This window comes from Taeniopygia guttata, chromosome 8, assembly GCF_048771995.1.
Source record: "Taeniopygia guttata chromosome 8, bTaeGut7.mat, whole genome shotgun sequence".
Taxonomy (NCBI): Eukaryota; Metazoa; Chordata; class Aves; order Passeriformes; family Estrildidae; genus Taeniopygia; species Taeniopygia guttata.
The window spans coordinates 21,693,569-21,713,787 of NC_133033.1; the positions used below are offsets into that span (position 1 = coordinate 21,693,569).

Genomic DNA, 20,219 nt, shown 5'->3' on the forward strand with positions numbered 1-20,219 from the left:
GGAGTGAACATGAATTCACATAATCTGGGATCTGTTTTGCTGAGTTCATCCAGACTGCTCTTTTTAAACTGCAGGTTTGGACAAACATTTTTAATCATGTACATGGTAGATGAAACATTGTCAGTTTTCATTATTAAGTGCCTATGTTTGAGGTGAAGAAATATGGTGAGAATACTTGAAGAGCAAAGAAACCAAAACCAACTCCAAAAGAAAAAATACTTTCCAAATCCACAGAAACATCTATGCCTGCATTCTGGTCCTGAAAAAGTACCTAATATAGGAAAACGTTTCTGATTATAATTTTCCCAACCATATGAAAAGTAGGAATCTATGTAAATCCAGTACAATGAAAATGCCAAACCTAGACAGAATCACAAGTGAACATCCATGAAAATTTTAACAAGAAATTATATAAATAGTGCACTGAATTATCTTCAGTTTATAATTACCAACTAAGCCACAGACACATAACCCCATGCAATGCAACTGCCCAGCTGCCACAGTTCCCAAGAGAGAGAGCTCCCAAGGCTATTATTTCCCTTTTTCCAGTGCATTTCTGCAACATATTTTTGCGTTTTATCTTTAGAGTCCAGCTGGAAGCATGCTTCTGTTGCCAGCTAGTTTTCCCCTGCAAACTCCCTCCCTCATGAAGGGAAAATGCAGAACGGCAGTGCAGTGGGAGAAGCAGAACAGTAAAGGGGAGAAATACAATCAGAAGCAGTAGAAGCAGTAGTTCTACCAGACCTGTGTAATAGGCAGCAACTTTTTAGTCATAATGACTCTTCAAATGCACCTCATCATAAGCTATTACACACCACACCTCTCACAAGAATAGGCATGTTTGCCATGTTTCTGTGCTCTCATTTTACATAAGCAACCTTTGTTCTCCTTGTCTCAAGTAACAAATGAAAAATCAAATGAAAGTCAGTGAGATTCATACTACAGCACATTTGTACAAGTAGTTTTCCCAAGTATGCTCAAAAGGCATCTAGAGAAGAGTAACTAAATTAATTTCAATTACCTGATCTTCTGAACAATAAGCAAAAATCATCATAAAGTTTCAGTAATAAAGCAGTCAAATATGAGTAAGGAAGCTCAAAACTCAGTTCACTTCTTTCAAAGTCAATTTAAAAGGAAAATATCTTAGGAAATCCCCACCTGAAAACAAAAATACTCCTTTATTAGGCCAACTTGAGTTGGTATACACAGAGTAGAAGAAAACTGCACTTTTTAAGGTTCAGCTTTGCAGATAGGAAAGGTTAAAACTCACTTACACTGAAGGTAAATTATAGCATGCAAAATAAAGGTTATCAAAGGAGAAAAACTGCCTTAAAGTTTATAGGTTGTTCCCACTAGTAATTCTTCATATTAATAATCTTTAAACAAGAAATTTCTCTCAGAGCTGTTTTCCAACATCTTATCTCCAAAAAAAGATCTTGTAAGGTACAAAAAGCCTTCTGTTTTTGTCTGTCTTGTTGACAGATTAATAAACCCTACAGTTTGCTACATATAACTACTATTTTCTTTTATATTCTCAGGTTTAACTTTCAGTGTAAGATGTAGCAAAAAGTTAATTCGCATTCTAAAAAGCTTTTTCAGTCCCTCAAATTCATATGGTAACATTTTCAGCTATCAAAGTAATACTTGGCTCATGCCTTTATATTTCCAGAATTAGAAGTTGAAGCTAAGCTTTTTGGTAATGGAAACAGACTCTGGTTTACCTGCTAAACCTCTTCCTGGAAAAGTATGGAGCTGGAGAAAACACATCCTGCATGCAGATTTCTTGGCTGTACAGTGGCACACATCACCCAGGAGCTGTCACTCAGCAGAAGGAGCAATATCAACTCAGACCTATGAGGAAAGCACAACACCCAGCAAAGAATATATTAGCTTCCTAGTTAAGGACAAGAGGAGTCAACCCACAATCATTGCAGCCATTTCCTAATTAGAAGGCAAAGGGGAATAGTCCTGGAAATAGGTTAGAGCAACCAAAGGTCTGAACTTCCAGACCAGCTGATCACTGCAGTTACATTCCAAGCACTGATACCCAAAATATCCATAGAGATTTACATCTAGGCAATACATAGAGCTGCATAAAGAGCTGCACACATAAAAATACTCTCAGAAGCCAGCAGGTTGAAGATAGTGTTCCTAAACAATTTAGGGTAATAATGAGAGTCACAGCCTATAACTGCAGCCTTTAAACTTTTGCTGGCCTTATAACAATATGGCCAGAAACACTCTCCTGGAATTGGCTCTGAAAACACTTCTCTGCCCACTGACAAAGAAGCAGGCACTTGTACAGCCTCTCTCTGAAGAAACCCACCCAGGGCACAGACTTGGATTTCAAACCTAAACTCACCCCCAGCTACAACAACATATTATGATTGAGGGATGCTCCCAAATGTTTCCTCAAGAAGCAAAAGAGCAATTTAAATATTGATTTGGCAATAGAGAATACCCCTGGTAATCGAGACACCATTTCCCCTCATGTTTAGGATTTGCTCTGATGCCTGCTCAGAGGAGCAGAAAGCAGAGGGAAAGGGAACTGCACACGCTGTCAGCCTGCTGTGCAAGACACGCAGAAGTGAGGCCAGCAAGGCACTTCTGCAGAGGAGGGCTCAGCTCCAGCCTGGCCCAAGCAACAGAGAAGTTGTCTGGCAGACATGTTGTGGCCAGTGGCTTTGGACTCCTCCATGGTGAGACAAGCACTGAATGAGCTGTTTTAAGCATTCAGATTTCTGTTTTGGGGAGTGCTAATTAAGCACTTTAACCCAGCTGTGGAACACATGTAACAGAAATACAGCAGATTGATCAGTCTTACAGTAGGCTAATTTTGTTATAATTGTTTTAAATGCCTACTAAAAGCTATCTGCATATCTTAAGTGTGATTCAAAAAATAATTCTATTTCTTCTTATACAAACAAATGGCTCTTAGCATTTTTAGAAAGGTCCCTGGATTCCATAAAAACTGGAAATGCTGTGAAGATACATTCACAATTATGAACAAATTTGTTTGCACATCTACCATCAGCACTACTTTTTCCGAGTTTAATTTTAATATTAAACAATTTTAATTTTCAGCATGGCAACTGTGCACAAGCATCATCTGGGTGATGAATGCTGGGGGTAGCTGAACTGCTTTATAGGAACTCTGATGGGTGGTATTCTGTGCATGTGCAAGGCAGTGCAATATCTGCCTTAGACTTGACTGCTAGCAAACCAGTTCTTTAAAACAGAGGAATTTCTAAATTCACAGAGCTAAAGGTCTGGCAAGTGAAGAACTAAATGACAAATACCACATTAGCTGAACATAAAAGCATTCCATGTAACAGAAGATACCCACACTTTGAGACCAGAGACTAGTTTAAATCCTTAACCATGCAGGATGGCAAAACATTTGTTACATAACAGCAACTTCACATGGCATTTTTACATCCTGCCATCTTTTCACAGAAGAACAGAAAATTAGACTTCTACCGACTCTGAGAGACGGGGAGTGGAGCCAGCAGCGATATTTAGCAGAGTGACTGATTTCTGGCACCATCTAGCTTCTCTGCAACAGGAATCTGGCAGCCTGGTAGGTGCTTTTCAATGACACTGATTGAATAATTGATACTAGTGCTATACAAACGCTCAAGACAGCACAAGAAAGAATAAGAAATAAGGTAGTTTTGGTGCTTAAGACTTAATTTTTTTTTCTTCAAATAAAAATTGTGAGGTAAAAATCCCGGGCAGAATACCAAAGCCAAGAGAACACAGACTCTGTTCATCATTCAGCTTCTCACTATGCAACTCTGCCAAATATCTGTAATATATATGAAAGTATTAGACAAAAAGAAGCCATAATGCAAGCAAGACTATTAATTGTTCATTTTCATGAGATATGGGATAATCTGAAAAGAACACATTTGTTTTGACCAGTGGAACTATTCCTAATTCCGCTCAGGAACATCAAAATTCCAATGATAATTTATAACTGTAAGACAGTGGATTTATATTAATTCACTGCACTTAAGGGGTTTTGAACACTAAAATCTTCAATCCCCACCACCAGCTCTGCATGGAAAACTGCTGACCATTTGAGAAAAACAGACTTGTTTTGTGCTGAACGTCAAAATTCATTAACTGATGAGATATACAGCCTTTGGATGCTTTGCTCTGTAAAATTTTGCAGAAAAACATTTACTTGTCAGCATGAGGACATGTTTACAGACTCACACATTGGTAAACCAGAAAGGAAGACAAATAAGGTTGGTTTATATCCTCAGTAGATGAGGAAATAGCAGAGAAAAAGCAGGAAAAAGAAAAACAATCTTTCTGGACTATACCAGACCAGCAAGCACAGTCACTCAAATGCAGAACTTTTCTCCAATTCCCACACTGTAACTTTCTTTCCATTTGCCTGAAATCACCTGCAATGTGCTTTAGAAGCTAATCCCTACACATTTGGTTTACTCGGCAGAGGCCCAGTAAAAGCAGGGATTCTCAAATGCATTACAAGCCCAACCCACTTTCTCACTTTGTCTTTTCAACCACATGTGACCACGGCTACTGAAAATAGAAAATTAGCTACATTTATACACAAGTAATACATAGGAGTCTCCTAGATGGAAAAATGGAATATAGTTACATTCTTTTTCCTATAACCCACTTAAATTAGTATTTCTCTCCCTCAGGGTCATACAATATTCTTTTAAGGCAGTTTCTCAGAAAAGAGGTCTAGGGCATGTCTGCTGTCAATCCATTCATGATCAGCTCTGGTTTTGTGCTTTGATCAAATAACTGAAGTGTAAATGCAAGGGAGGCATAGCTGCCTATGTGTTTTAATGTATTTCAAAGGCTTTTTATTTAAAGAAGAGTCTTACGTTCTCTCCTCCCTAGATATGCAGGTTTTTTAGACTCCACATTTTCCAATACTTTTGGTTATACAAGACTAAGAAGGACCAAGTATTTTTCATGACATAGGGACATGTGACGACTGAAGATTAACAAGTCAGTATTTGGTGTGGCATGAATAAGAGTATCCAAGTGGGAAGGAATTTCAAGATTTAGATCAAAGAACCCAAATTCACCCAATCTGAACCACAGGCAGAAGTCTGCACCAAAATTTGAAACCACCCTCAAAGTCAGCACCCATTATTTGAAGACACTTTATACTCACTGAACAGTTACAGATCAAAATAAAAGAGCAAGCAAAGCAAAATGAGATAATGAGAGCAAATGCTTATAGAGGGGAAAGGGAAATTGAGACATGTCATTAACATCTGACTTGGATGTCTCTCAATGGGTTTATATTGAGTTCTACGTTATTCAACTGTGAATACTACAAAGAATGAGTTTTTACATCTCAGAAAATTCTGGGTTGGAAGGGACCCACAAGGATCATCAAGTCCCACTTGGGTGAACAGCCCATAGGGGACTGAACCCACACCTTTGGTGTCAGCACCACACTCTCACCACATCTAGAATTGAAGTATCTTGGGCTATTGCATGGTGTTCACCTGAGAGACAAACTGCAGGGAAATTAACAGATTTCTGCAATAGTCTTACACTCAGATTTCAATCTTCAGTGATGCACAAAAGAAAAGCACTGGGATTTTCAGTAGCAATTCCCCTGAGTGTCAAGGATGGAGAATTTTTTTAATCCCTTGGTCCTTTTGAATTTCTCTGCATGCAATTTCAGGGTGATGTATTGTTTTAAAAAGCCTGGTAGAGAATTCTCTAGAAAACAAGTTAGCTTTCCTGATATGCACATATGCAAACCTCTGTCTCCTGCAGTCTCATGTACCAAAAGTTTGCAAATTTAGCGCAAAAAAAAAGTCAAACCACCATAATGTCCTGCATTTATGTAAATATTTTCAGAAGACACATTATGCAGGTAATCATAATATACTCATAAAGGGCTGAATGAGATTCTAATCCTGACATTAAAGTATCCAAATAGCTGCTTAAAGATGGAAAAGAAGGAAAAGAAGAGAGTTAAAGTGCTGAAAGCATTATAGGAACCTTTATATTTTATATTCAGGTGGAGTTTGTCATGAGCAGCCCACTCTCTTTTGGCACTGAATAATTCCCAGTGTTTTCATATCACATCTCAGATACACATATCAAAGACAACTTTCTAATCTTGCAAGTGTGCTTAGAGAGAAGGAAGGAGAGAGGAAAAAATACCAATAAACTCCCCCTTTCTCCCTTGTCCTCATGTTACTCACCAATACTTCTCATTTTTATGAAATATCTGAGGAATTATCCTCCTAGACAGAGGAGAAGACTGAAAGGAGATAATTGATTTGTATGTACATCCTATTGTGTTTTTATTTTACAAATTAAGATCAATCTTATATATATTTCTCCAATAACAGGCAAAATTGCAGTTCTAGACAAAAAAGTGTCTCGGAGCTACTATTTTACTGGCTTGTTAGATGAATTTTACATTCAGAAATGTAAAATTAAATGTAAAAATACCAGGATCTCATATCTCAGAATTTTACATTCAGAAATCATTTGTCTTCAAATTCCTCCCAGTTTTTATCTCAGAAGTATGGTGAATCACTAAGTATTTGAGGCATTTGTTCTCCTTCCTCACCTCATTGTGTTTGACATTAGATTAGTAGTGCTGTGAACACCATGTGACAGTAATACTGAGCTCAAGACAGGGACCATTGTGTCAAGAGGAAAAAAAAATCTGTATTTCACAAAAAGAAAATTAAGTTTCAGAAACATGAGACTGGTTGTATCTTTCTTTGCCCATATTCTATTTTTCCTTCTATCCTATTCACTAATTTATTTCTTCCTCAGTCTTGTACTCCATCTCCCAAGCCTTCAGTGACAGCCTTTGGAACCTTAAACCAGTCTCAATCAATAGGTTGAGGTCAGCTGTCAGATCCATGGGATCAGAAAGATCAGAACACATTTATCTAAAGTCCAAGTGCAGTGCCTTATTCAGACAGCTATGCTGCCTGCTATTATTGGGTGGAATTGAAAACAAAAGTTATATTAAAAGACATCAGGATCATTATTTCTCCTTCCTGCCCCACCTCCTCAAGTGCCTGAGGTCATTTTCCACAACAAAAATGAAAGCCCTTCTTGGAAGTGTTCTTGTACTAAACAGCAGTGGTTAATTTCTTGCAACTAATTAGTTATTCAAGTGAAAGTATAATGATCCTCCAACATGATTGAAAGTGCTTCAACTGAGTTTCCTGCTAACAGCATACTTCTAGAAAAGATGCAATAAATCAGCAGGGTTATGGAAATGTTTAAACAAAAGCAAGTCTATGACAGGAACCCATTAAAGATACAACCATGTAATATTTATGCACCTAGCTGACTTGTGCTTTTAACCCAGCACTTTCAGCTATAGCTCTTTAGCACCTGGGTCGTATTCAGTAAGAATGAAACTCACCCTATCTGCTAAGAGCCAGCACAAGGTCTCTGCTTTAGGTGTTCAAGAGTATAGGGTTTAAGGGATGGAACTTCTCTCCAAAGAGAATTTCATCGAAATATTTCTAAATAAAAATACAAATAGAACACCTTTGAACAGCACAGAAAATGTAATCTATGAGCCTCAAGCTCCCTGACTATCTTTAGCAAGAAAAAGAGGCAGGTACTGACACAAGAATGGTTTCTAAATCCTGGGAGGTATTGATGCAGAAACAAAACTCCTCAGAATAGCCAGTATCACCTATGACTGTTCAGATTATGATTTGTGATTAGGAGTGGTTACCCCAATGGTGATAGGGGATCTCTTGAGACGTTTACAGAAAGTCCTGACTGTGTAAAATGCCATCCACTCACTCCTAAGCCTACTAATTCATTTTAGAGTTTGTACTTAAATGTGTTGGGTACTGCAGAAAAGCAAGACTCTGTGGTTAAAAAATGCATTTTGATAATGTTTGAGGCTTCTGGGTGCTACAGATGTACTGATCTGTTTAAATCTCCAAAACAAAGAGAAATTTCCCTTTCTTTTTTCACATCAAACTGTCTGCATATGTGCCTGCATGTATTTTTAAGCTACATGTAAGTGCACATGAAGCAAAGAGAATTGTTTAATTTATTAACTTATCTGGCTGTATACGCTTTCCCTCATCCCATTCACTCATTTACTTCATTGCCAATCTCCCAGTCAGTCTTCCCACAGTTTTGAAAGACAGAATTTGGATTCAAAAACCAATTTGCATTGAGGACTCAAATACAGTTTCCTGGCCTACCTTTCCTTGCTGCAGCAAAAGGCTGCAAAAAAAGGGAAACCTAGCTGTGGTGAGGATGAAAAAGGGAGACTTCAGGGAAAGATGTAGGAACTGCAGTTTACTTGGGACTCTGGGAGGTGGGAATTGAAGGACAGAGAAAAGGAAACCAGACATCACTCCCTCTTCCCACTAAAATCAACTTTGTCTTCACTATAGGTTTTTGGGCCAATGACCACTTTCAACTTACACCTTCTGTTGGAAAAATAAATTAGGAGTCCAGCTTTATTTTGTCAATAGAAAGTTTAAAGTGATCACTGGAGCAAAAAGCTTTTCAAAGGGTAGCTGAGCTCAACAAGGACAAGGAGGAGGATGTTGAGAAAACCACAAAAACACAGGCAGATTACAAACCATTAAAGGCTATGCCGTTTTTCAATAATAAAGATAAGGCCTTTAGAACTGTTCTGGTAATTTGTGTCTATTTATTTCTTTAGAATAATATATATTACTTTAAAAACCCTCTGCCAGAGCAATAAAAGGTATTTTGTGCTTGTGTGTATAGGTTTTGATAAAAAAGAGCCACCAGAAAGTAGTAAACTAACTAGGCATTTGCTCCCTGAATACATGGGATTACGCTTCGCATTTGTGCTGTAAATCATTGGATCCTGTACAAGGCATTGTACTGCAATGGGTTTTGCTATGCTAAATATTTAAACTGTGTGCCCAGTCCTTCAAAGTCTGAGCTTATTCTGTGTTCAGAGCTTTTTAGAGTTGAGTCAATAGCATATTTGTTTTGAATGGCTGCTTCTAGATAACAGTAACAAAAATCCCAAACTTGTTTACATCATTTAACATGCCTAAGAGCTTAGCCTGAGACATTAAAAAAGCCACACAACAAGCAAGCAGAAAAATGCAATCCTTTAGAATAGTCTCCACTGGCAAAAAGAAGTTACACCATTAAAAAGCAAAAAGTATGTTTTGCCAACTCTGGACTAAGAACTGCTTTGTTTTTAAACTGGAGCAATGACTGGCATAAAAAGACTTCAAGGAATTTCCTCTTCTCCCTGAAGATAGTCATGAGCCTTTCTACTGCCCCAGACCTCATGTTGTAGTGATTGCAAGGATAGGTGCCTCTTGTGGGTCCTAAGCAGAACCCTTGTTTATCAGAGTGTGCAAAATGTGGAAAAGAGTCAAAACAAAGCAAATCAAGCAATTCCATCCATCCTAGGAAAACTGTTCCCATCTGAACAGTACCTTCAGCTCTAACAGGCCCTAACAGCTGTGTAGCAAATACCCCTGGCCTATTTTCTTAACTTGAATTGCTACCTTAAGAACAAGACTTCACCAAGATGTACGCACAGACACTCATGAGTGTTCTACACATTCTCAAATGGCATTTGTGGTCTAAATTCTGTAAAGTAAAGTGATATTTTTGGGAACAAAGATGAAGCATAATTCTCATCTGTTTCAAATTACCCATGAAGAATACCAAGGATGTTAGTAACAAATAGATCTGCATACAGAAATCTCAAAGGAAAAAAATACAGAATGCCAAAAAACAATTACAGCAAAGGAAATAATACAACCAGGCAATGATTTACCATCCTCATATTTTTAGAATCACAGTTCTAATTGTAAGAATCCAGTGCAGCATAGTAGACACAGTATTTGAAAAGACAAGCCTTTCACATCCCTATGCTACCTCGAGAGCTCCTGATACCTAATCTGGAAGCAGACAAAACTCAGAAAGGTGCCTCTTTTTCAGTGAAGACGTGACTTCCCCTCCAAGGGCCTGGGGCACTGTGCCTCAAATGCTAATAGCTTGAGCTGTGTGCAATAGCCCTATATTGTTTATATAGCACTTCACATGTTCAAAGCACTATGAGATATCAGCCATCACTACACTTTTATGAGGCTGTAAGTATTACCCACTAAACATCAGGGTTCAAATGACTTGCTCTTGATCAAAAGAAACTTTGTGCAGCAGGACCATAATTATTTGAATTTGGTAATTCTTGCAGACCATTCCTATGGCAACACAGAATGAAGAGGGGGAAGGGATATTAAAGCAAATTGCTATCGCACTCTGTGCTGGCAGTGAGATGGACATATGGAGGACCTCTTAAGCAAACCTACACTCACAGGACCTTTTATAGAAAATTCTAGAAAATTATTTTTAAAATCAGGAGCAAAAATTAAACAAAAGGTTTTGAAAGCCCGCAAGCATGTTTTTCTAAATGTATCTATTTCACATATTCACTGTGAAGAACATAAAAGACAACATGCAAACGGCACTGAAATATTCCAGAAATCCTTAAAGGGCATTCTGAATTCATTCTCAAGCAGCTTGCGAGTTTTTATACCAAAAATATTAGTAGGCAACTTAAAAGCAAGTCCATTTACTGCAGAGAAAGAACTACAGTCTCATGTCTTATGGCTGACTACAGTAGGACTCCACTTTTAAAAATAGAGAATGTTTTTGCTTTCCATTTTTATACATATGTTCTTCCTATGAAAATTCAACTATGCTGACATTTAGTCTCATGCTAGTATCAAAGTATAAAGTCTCTATTCCTGAAAAAGAATACAAACACAAAGGAGATGTTGAAAAACAACAAATGTATCCACAGCATATATGACAACCAAATAAAGGCTTGACATAAATGGTAAACAGGATAGATGCTGAAGATTCTTTTCTTTACAACTGCAATCACTTTATCCAAAAATCCTAATACTGAGATTGAAGACAGAATAAGAAACCTCTTATCCTCTGCCTTTCCATCCTGTGCCCATCCTATCCTACAATATTGTCTTTCCCACCTCTTACATTTTGCCTCATACACAAGCCCTGGTTTCCTCACACACCAGATGTTTTCAGAGCACAGCTTCACAGTTATTTGCCTTAGAACCTTAACTGCAGAATAATGTGGGAAATAGATCACACTACTAAGACAACAATGTAGACCACTACACACAGTCCAGATTCATCAAATAAGAAAGGGATGCCTGTTTAAAGCTATCACAGGTAGGGAGAGGGAAAGAAGTTCTCTTCAAAGGCAGCAGTGAGTGCAGAGAGAATTACTAACAGAACCTTTTGTGGTTTAGCCAGGTTGATCCTGTTGCTCTGAATATTTTACCCTCTATCTTACAACTTTCACTTGGCATTTTTCAGGTACAGGCTACACAGAACTAACTCTATGCCAGACTATGCTTGCAATTTCTACTGTTTGGATTAATATTGCCTGAAAAGTTAAATTACTGAAATATTTGCTAAAACATTAAAGTTTAACATCAATAGGTGAGCATTACTTCATGGCTATTAATGTAAGAACCAGTTACCATACTCAATCTACTGATCTAAAGAACAGATGTTTGCATATGATTTATGGACACTGAAATATGTGCATATCTTCCATAAATAGTAATGTGTTCCAGTAACAAAGAGTGGAGAATTGTGATCCATAAGACTGGGAAGTTACAGGTAGTATTACAATTTATTTACCAATTTCTTGGCTTTAAATAAAAAGCAAATCTCATAGAGCCAGGGCCTGAATCCCATTTGCTGGAATAGTGCTTACAACACCAAACAGGACTAACAACATGAAGTAATAAATTGCAGTTGGACTCAAATGGGCAGATATAAAAGTCCATTTAGAACATGAGTGTAACTATGATTTGTTAAATAAGAGTAACAATATATATTGATTGAGACACAATAAACCTAAACAGTAAGCAAAAAGCCAAATTACTGTGTGTACTTTCACATTAAATATGGGCTTGGAAGTTTCTTTAGTATGAAGATTTAAAAAATTACTAATCAGGTAAAATTCTAATGGGCAAAGCATAGTTTGAGTTCTGCAATTAAATTATTTCTGGAAGCGCAATCAAACATTTGATTGAACTAATATCACTGCTGCTCCTCACATTTGTTCTGTTCCTAAATTAGCTTGGCTAATCAGTATCCCACCTCATAGCCTGTGTTGTAAACATGTAATATTAGCTGCTGGGTTTCACTTCAAGAGCATAGTCAATTTTTGGACAGTAAACTGTCCAAAAACTTAGTCAAAGCCTACAAACACACAAAGCAGCATATTTGGAGATGTCACAGTTTCTGTGCCATCAGAACTCTGACAAGACTGAGTGAACTTCAGATCATTCTGTGATGGCTATACATGTCAAGCAAGTTTTGATTTAGTTTAAAAACCAGTTCTGTGAACAGTATTTAATCTCAAAGTGTTTTCTGTTTTTCCACCCTCTAATTCTATGAGCAAGAACCAGGAATGTACAAAAAAGAAGCCCTGTAGAATGCAGAATTTAAACACAGCAATCGCAATTTTTTGCTCCTGTCTCAGGCTGGCATGCACTAGTGCTTCAAGATGTTATGCAGCTGCTACTCTTCCCCAGAGATGGCTGTATTCCAGTAAATGGTGAAATACTCCCTCAAACTTTTTTTTCCAGCAGAGGTTAACAGAGATGTTTCCATAGGTCTCAGGCAACATCAAAACATGGTGATTGGGTGTGTGGCTGGATTTCTTGAAAAACAGTAGCCTTAGATTGACTGCATCAGTAATTAGGAGCTGATGCTACACTCCAACACACTGCAGAAAATACTGCAGTTAGTGTTTGTACAACACAGTGAGCATCTTAGATTACAGTGATTGTTATTTGATTCTGTTCTTGCAGTTTTTAAGATCACAAAAGAAACAAATACTTTTCATTTTGGCCTCTTGATAGCTGCACAGATTTTTTTTTACTTTCAGCATATAACTCAAAGTCATCTAAGAACAAATTGAATTTCTAAGAACTACAGTCAACTGGATTTAATTCCTTTCAGTGGAAGCACAGCAGTGTCAATACGTACTGAGATTTAGTATTAGTGCTGATTTATTGAAAGTAAAATGTCTATACAACATGAAAATTTGTCATTTTAGAAAGGTTTAATAAAAAAGATGAACACAACACAAAAAATTGAAAATATAAGAACCAATAACTGATCATTCTAATTCACTTTTTTCCAGATGAGCATCCAGGTGTCAGCTGGTGTAAACACAGATGCCACTGACATCAATGGAGCTGTGTCAGTTTACTCTAGCTGAGAATCTGATCCCAAGTGTGCTACTGCCATTTTTAGACACTGCCACTGGAATTCACTTTTGCAAGACAATTTAAAAAAATAAAATACATCCACACATTGCATTTCTTCCTGTCCCCAAGTGTTTAACTGGAAGTCTGTTGACAGACTGTGGGAGAGGGCAAGTGGGAGGTGGAAGTAGCCAACAACTGCATCCATGAGATAACTATGCAGTATCAGTACAAACAGTGTTCCGTTGTCTTCCTTTTATACAAACGAATATTTGGCTTCAAAAGGTTTTAACTCCACCTTCCACTAACAAACAATTCCATGTCAGTGAAAGAAAAATGATGCTGTAAACCACATGAACTATCTACCTCATAATTTTGCTAACATAGTATTTTAACCAGTACATATTCTGGACAGACTGTTTTAATGCACCATTAGAAAAAGTACCTAAAGCTACAAGAGCCCCAAGGCTGAGTTCTGTGTATTCACCTATGTATTTATACCTGAGCAATCCCCCTGCTGTACCAGCAGTAAGATTGGTAACAGCTCTAAGGCAGCTGTTTGAAGTGGCCTGCAAGCCAGACTTTGATCTGGCTGACATCTTTCATATCTCATCGAGCATTTGTGTGGGCGAGAGAGGAGGAAGAAAGGAAAAGGTGGGGCAATAAGCAGGGCAGAGTAGTACTTGAGAGCTCCACCATTTCCAAGCAGGGAGAAGGAGCTTTTGCCTGTTTTACATAAGGCAGTCGTTAACATACGTGCATTGTATAACAGCTTCCCAGTACTAACCACTGCAATGAAGTTGGAATGTTGGTCTTTTTATTCAACATAGCAAGGTCAAAATTGAAAAGGTAATTAATTAGACCTGAAGATGCTGTTCACATAGTATTGAAATAATTGTCTATTTGTGCAAGCACAACAACCATATCTTCAATTTAGGTCAGGCCATCAAGAGGAAGAAAAGGACTGAAGACTGAAGATGAGATGCTCTACTTCACACAGTTGCCCTCTGGAAGGACTTGCAAAGGCAGTCACTTAAATTAAGTACAGGTCATCAGACAAGATATCTAATCTATTCCTAAAACAGGCAGCTCTAGCAGTCCAAATCCCTATGGCCTTTGCAGCAACACGATGAACTACTTCCTCATGTACCTCTGTCAATTCATGTTAGGTTGCAGTTTTTTAAAGCAGTATTTCATGTGCATCATGACCCTATTGCTCAAAGCAAGGAAAGTGCTTTGGTTTATTTATGACCTACTAACCTTACATAAAAAAAAAATACATCCAATCTGAATGTTCACATAAGCCTGCAGATCTGAAATAAAATTTAAAATAAAGCTGGCATTTGTAACAGCTAGCTAAGCCCAGTAAAGGATTTTTAAAAAATGAAAACCATATGAAAGAAGATGAAAGCATATTTACCCTGCATAACCTGCACACATCAGGAATCAGGGTGAGAACCCAGAAATACCTTTTGTACTTAGAGGTTTCAGCCCATTTCACAGCCTAGGTGACCAAGGAAATACTGAGGTTTTCCATGATGGGGGGTGGGGAGGCATTAATAACAACCTGTGAAAGTAATGCCTTAAAAGATGTAATCCACCCAGTCACAAGCTCTACACAGCTCCTCTCCTTCCCCTGCATCCCATTCCAATTGCCAGATATCAGCCAGGCAAGCCCCCATACTGAAATATGAAGTGACAGATGGAAGCAGGGAATAAGGGCATAGGAATGAGTACTGAAAGAAATGGTGTACAGAAAACAAGAAAAATAGAGCAGAACTTAAGCATGAGCATCCTTAAACCATAAAGTTATTTGGCTAGAACAATGTTGAACAGATGCACATGCACATAAGACTGAGTTAGAGAGCCTTATTCTCTCATGCCAGTATGCTGAGGTCTTCTCCTAACATCCATGGAATTAAACCTTGGAAATTTCAGTACAAATAAATGGAGAAATAAAAATAATCACAGGTAAAGTATAATGTGCTGCTGTATTGGGAAAGAAAGGTGGGCTGCCACGTTTAATTAAAATGTATTTGATTTAGCTATATTCATTATCAAAGTGGCCTTCACAAACAAAACACATCTAATCCACTATAACAGTTGATTGCATTCTTGTCTAGTTCTACAGTAGGCTATATTAATGACTTTTTCTTTTAGTTGTATTAGATGGAAAATACAGTTGAATTAAATGATGCAATAAATACCTCTACATGCAGAGTAACTAGTTGAAAGAAACAGGACAAAGTCCTTGTCATAGTGGTTGTTCACAAAATAGGCTCAGGCAGCACATTGATGAACTCCAGTCCTTTAGTGTGGTTTCCCTTAACACAAGTACAGACAAAAACCCAACCCCAAATTTATAAAGCCCTATAAACAACAATGGATGCAAGAGAGAGAGAGGGCATCTTTAACCAAAGGATAAGGTAAACAAAGAAACAGCAATTCACGTAAATCAATGAATTAGTCATGTAATTTCAGTAGACTTAAGAGTGGACCTAGCAGAAAAGAACTCCGACAAGCTGAGCTTCAAGAACACTTGCATAAGAACTCTGCTTACAAATGAAAATAAGGTAAAATTTCTGGATTACCATGTTTTGCCTTCTTATCCAGCCTCTAAAACCGTTCTGCAACACAAAACCTACAACTTAATTTTTAAGTATTGTTATTAATAATTAGGACAATTGAGTTGGAAAGCTCAGAAGATTAGGAAAAATTGCTGTGTTAACTGTGAAAATCTTTAAGAATAAGGACTTTACTGTGTCATGATCAGCTGGATGTGCACAACATGCTGACACAAAAAAAAAATAAATATAGGTCAAGCCTTGATATACAGTCACCTTTTTTTCCTCCTGAAAACTATCACAACAGATTTTGCATGTGTGAAAATTAATAATGAAAAAAAAGGCCTTCTGTCTGAGATGTTTTGAAAAATTAAGCCTTCTTTAAAGAAAATTTATTTTTCATCGATCCTAAACAAGTTTTAATCCAACTGAATCATGTCAATAGAAGTTCTGCTCAGCTGAGCAATCTCTATTTGGCAACACTAATTTGTAAAACTCTTAGCCAGCTCTGTTCATTTATGGGATCTCACGTTTTGTTTTACTGTGAAGTTCAGTCTTGTGAAATAACAGACAACATTAATCCACTCGTGCCTGAATCTCTAACCTTTATTTTTTAAGCCCGAGTAACAGGAACATATTTTCTTTTCATAGAAGGAAGTCTGGGAAACTGCCAGCTCCTTGCAGAAAAACTGAAACATGATCGGCAGAGAAGGGTGTTGGTGTCGGTAAGAGAAAAATGATTGAAGTTGCATCATCTGTATAATTAAAATCACTGTGTGAATTTTGATTTCCCCCCCCCTACTTTCAGACATTTGAGGATGCAGCCAAGTCAATGGAGTTCTGTTGTAGTGGTTGCTTCAGTGAACATTCAACGCTGTCGGTGAGTTTGGAATTAAAGTGAAAACCATCGACCGTTGATTGTACCCTCCAGCTAACCATCCTCCTCCTTACTTCATGCTTTCAGGCCTTAACACCGAAGATAGCAACCTAACCATCATATGATGTTTCTCCCTCACCCTGCCAAGCTTTACAAAAAGGTCACAATGAACATTCATTGCTGTCGGTGGGTTTAACTATGTGGACAAGCTCACTGAACAATGAATGCAACTGTGGCCCCACATTGTGCAGTTGCCGTTGAGAGGAGCAGCAGCTCTGAAGGCAATAGTGAGAAGCAAACACTTCTTATAAGCTACAGTTTTCTGGTCAAAAAAATAGTTGGGGTTATCCACTTTTTGCTTGCTTGGCTTTGAGTGTTGGTTTAGCCAAATAGGAAAATACCTGCTGCCTTTTTCTGGAGTATTGTCCTCGCAGGGCTTCAGTAACATTGAAAATGTGAGAATTCTTATTTACTATGTATGCAGAAAAAATAACAGGACAGGAAGCTCTGTATATCCACTCCTAAGGACTCTGACCTAAGAGGAAAGAATATTTAATTTCCATTCAACTAGGCATTGTTGAAGAGTTCAAAAGTTTCTATATTTGTCATGACAAATGCAATCGGGAACAAATGGGATTTAAGAGTTACAGATAAAAATGTTATATCAAAAAAATTAATTTTACATTCAACTGATTTTAAGAATAAAAATACTATTGCATTCGCTATTCTTAGGGATCTGAAAGGTGACAAAGAAATGTATATCTAGAAATAATAATGGAAAAGTAGTTTAATTTTAAAGATACTGTAAACCGAGTACCTATGTCACGCTTTGAGTTTTGTAATAAGAAAATAAAGTGTAAATAAGCTCACAATTGTGTCCTTATTTCTTTGTAACCCTTTATTAACTTGGTCAGACACACAAAAGGACCAGTCTACATTTCTCACTTCACAGAATCATCCAAGGTAAGCTCAGCCTTTAGACTCAGTGCAACTCAAATACTCTGCAGCAGGAATTGCTTACAAAATCAGGAAAACTCACAGCATATCATCATATCACGCATATCATTCTTCTCATTATGGGAATGTTTATTAACAGTACTTTAGTCTGATTATTTACGAAGTTTCCTCAGCACATTAGTCACACAAGTTATGTTGTGTACTGAGCTTGCTTCGTTTATCCATGTTTCACTGCATAGGAACTGAACAGCAGAGACGTGTCAAGGGTATCATGGGACAACACATCTATAGTCACTTCTTGAACTGTTACCAGCCTCATGATTGAAATGCTGAAATGCATTCCTACCATTGAATTAAAGAGATCAGTCCTCTGCCACCTGTGAAAGTAATATTTATAGACTCCTCCCCCAGTTCCTCAGAAAACATAATCACACTGGCAAAATAAATCCTGAAATTATTTGGACATTGTTTAAAATTAGTGTTTGAGAAGATTATCTTTTTTCATTCCAATATTCACTGGAGAAGAACCCGCGTTCTCTGTTGCTTACTGAATACTACCATGGTTAGAGACAGAAAAGTAAAGTACTAAAGGAAAAGTTACTATGGATAAATGATTTCTCAGCAACTCTGTTCAAAGATAAGCCTGTATCTTTATGTTTACCCATTTCTACAAAAATGGGAATTTTAATTACTACAGAGTTACATATTGCAGGGAGATAAAGAACATATTAAAAGCAAGACTCAGAGAAATATGTTCTGTCTAGAAGGATAAAATTTCAAATTAAGTTGTAGCTAGTATGTTTTTGCTACAAAAAGTATTTACTGAAACATAAAAAGCAGCTCTTAATTTTGCAAAACACATATTAATGCTAATTATAGATGTGTTATGTGTCTTTAACAGAGAAAATACTTATCAAAACAGAAGAATCTGGAATTTCTCAACACTGGAAAGAATTAATGTCCTGGAACACGAGTGGTTTCTGTATATGTTCACTGATAATGCCTGAATGATTAGCATTGAGGAGGGACAGACCCCACTGCAAGAAAAAGATAAAGTTGCATCCTTTTTTAAGGCAGTACTTTTCCTCAAAATACCCATCTCTCCTGATTTCAATCATCATTTTGTTCCATACACTTACTAATGAAAGAACAGCTATTCATACCCTGCTAAGTCGGGGTGCAGCCAGAACTGACCTAGGCACAGACAGTCCAGTCTCATTATGAGTATAAAACAAATATTCCCAACTGGACTGCAAGTTTTTACTGGTTTCTGAAGAGGACAATCTGTAGCAGTTGTCTTTTTAATGGTGCCTAGCATGGGAATTTATCAGATTTTAGTTACACCATGTTTTCATATAGAAATAGAAAAATGTCTCCTTAGTGCACAGATATGTACACAGAACTTGAAATCAACCTCTACAGACTAGTTATTTAATAATATTCATTGGAAAACAACACCATTATTCCACACCCCACAAGAAATGTTGGCTTGCACATGTGTTTCTTTATGCTGTAAAGCCACAGAACAATCCAAATTTGGCAATGAAAACTGTGATATACTGTGGAAAGGTTTCATGGTAATTTTCATGGGTTTTGTTAATAACATACATATGTATTCAGTACAATGCCCACAGGCCGTAGAAAGAGTCTAGAAAATTTCTCCTCATTGTCATTGTAAATAATTCACTTAGAGCAATACTTTTAGGTCAAGCAGTTGCAGTAAATGCAATGGACCTTGACATAATAGGAGCACTGCTTTTACAGCAGTGGAGGAAGAGGAGAGGGAATGCGCTTCCCATCCATGAGAGATCAGTTGCTGCTCCCCAGTGCGCCCTCCGTGCTTGAGGACAGCAGAGGTGGTACTAAGGGCTTGTTATCAGGTTTGGAGTTGTTGGGTTTTTTAATTACCTCCAAGTTCTCTTTTTTCTCCCTGGTTTCTGGCATAAGATGATTTAAAACATCCAACCCAACAGCTTCTGTATCAATTCTATAACCTCTGCTTAGCAAGTACAGAAACACACTTAGTTGTGCCTCTAAAAGTACAAGTCAAATAATTTCTGTGATAGAAATAGTCTGTGATATTCAGGACCAAGGCAGGATGAATATGTTAGACTTGCCTTTTGGCACAGCTGACACCACCACATTAACATCTCTTGCTTTACAGATGGTGAAGTGGCACAGTAACTTAAAGAGTTAAATATAGAAGTCATTTATAGTTGAAATAGAAGCAGTATCTAGACAATTCTGACTTTTACCACATGTAAATACCTGGGGTTTTTTTGCTAACTATCTTTTTTTTCCTATTAATGTATATCTTTGTTCCTTGCCAGAGTTTCAGTGGTAACCAATTATTTTTCCAAGCAGCTGCATGGTCACACCCATTACAGAATAATTTTTACATCTTGTCTTCTCTTTTATTTAGGTTTGTATAATTTTGTTTGAACTTTACTTATTTTTTTCCTTACCTGTACATCCTCCTTAAGTACAAGTGCCAGAAACTTAAACCACATTCCAAAGGGCCCAGCCAGGGCTAGCTGAAATAATCTGATACCT

General features: G+C 37.4%; 1 long non-coding RNA gene and 2 other non-coding genes across 9 annotated transcripts in view; all 3 read left to right on the forward strand.

Annotated features, from left to right (window-relative positions):
• The window catches only part of LOC116808643 (uncharacterized), a 61,795-nt gene extending 44,214 nt beyond the window's left edge, over positions 1-17,581 (forward strand). For 2 of the 7 annotated variants that reach the window (XR_012057074.1, XR_012057068.1), the window contains 5 exons: positions 3,457-3,580; positions 14,206-15,841; positions 16,484-16,557; positions 16,641-16,712; positions 16,797-17,581. This is a non-coding gene — a long non-coding RNA (uncharacterized lncRNA). Of the gene's footprint in view, positions 1-3,456; positions 3,581-11,608; positions 11,668-13,204; positions 15,842-16,483; positions 16,558-16,640; positions 16,713-16,796 lie in introns of all 7 variants that reach the window. The other 5 variants (XR_012057071.1, XR_012057073.1, XR_012057069.1 and 2 more) reach the window with 5 other exon arrangements.
• On the forward strand, positions 16,686-16,758 carry MIR181A-1 (microRNA mir-181a-1). The gene has a single exon (NR_049068.1). It is a non-coding gene; the product is annotated as a microRNA mir-181a-1 (primary transcript).
• On the forward strand, positions 16,869-16,942 carry MIR181B-1 (microRNA mir-181b-1). The gene has a single exon (NR_049090.1). It is a non-coding gene; the product is annotated as a microRNA mir-181b-1 (primary transcript).
• Positions 17,582-20,219: the final 2,638 nt, after the last annotated feature.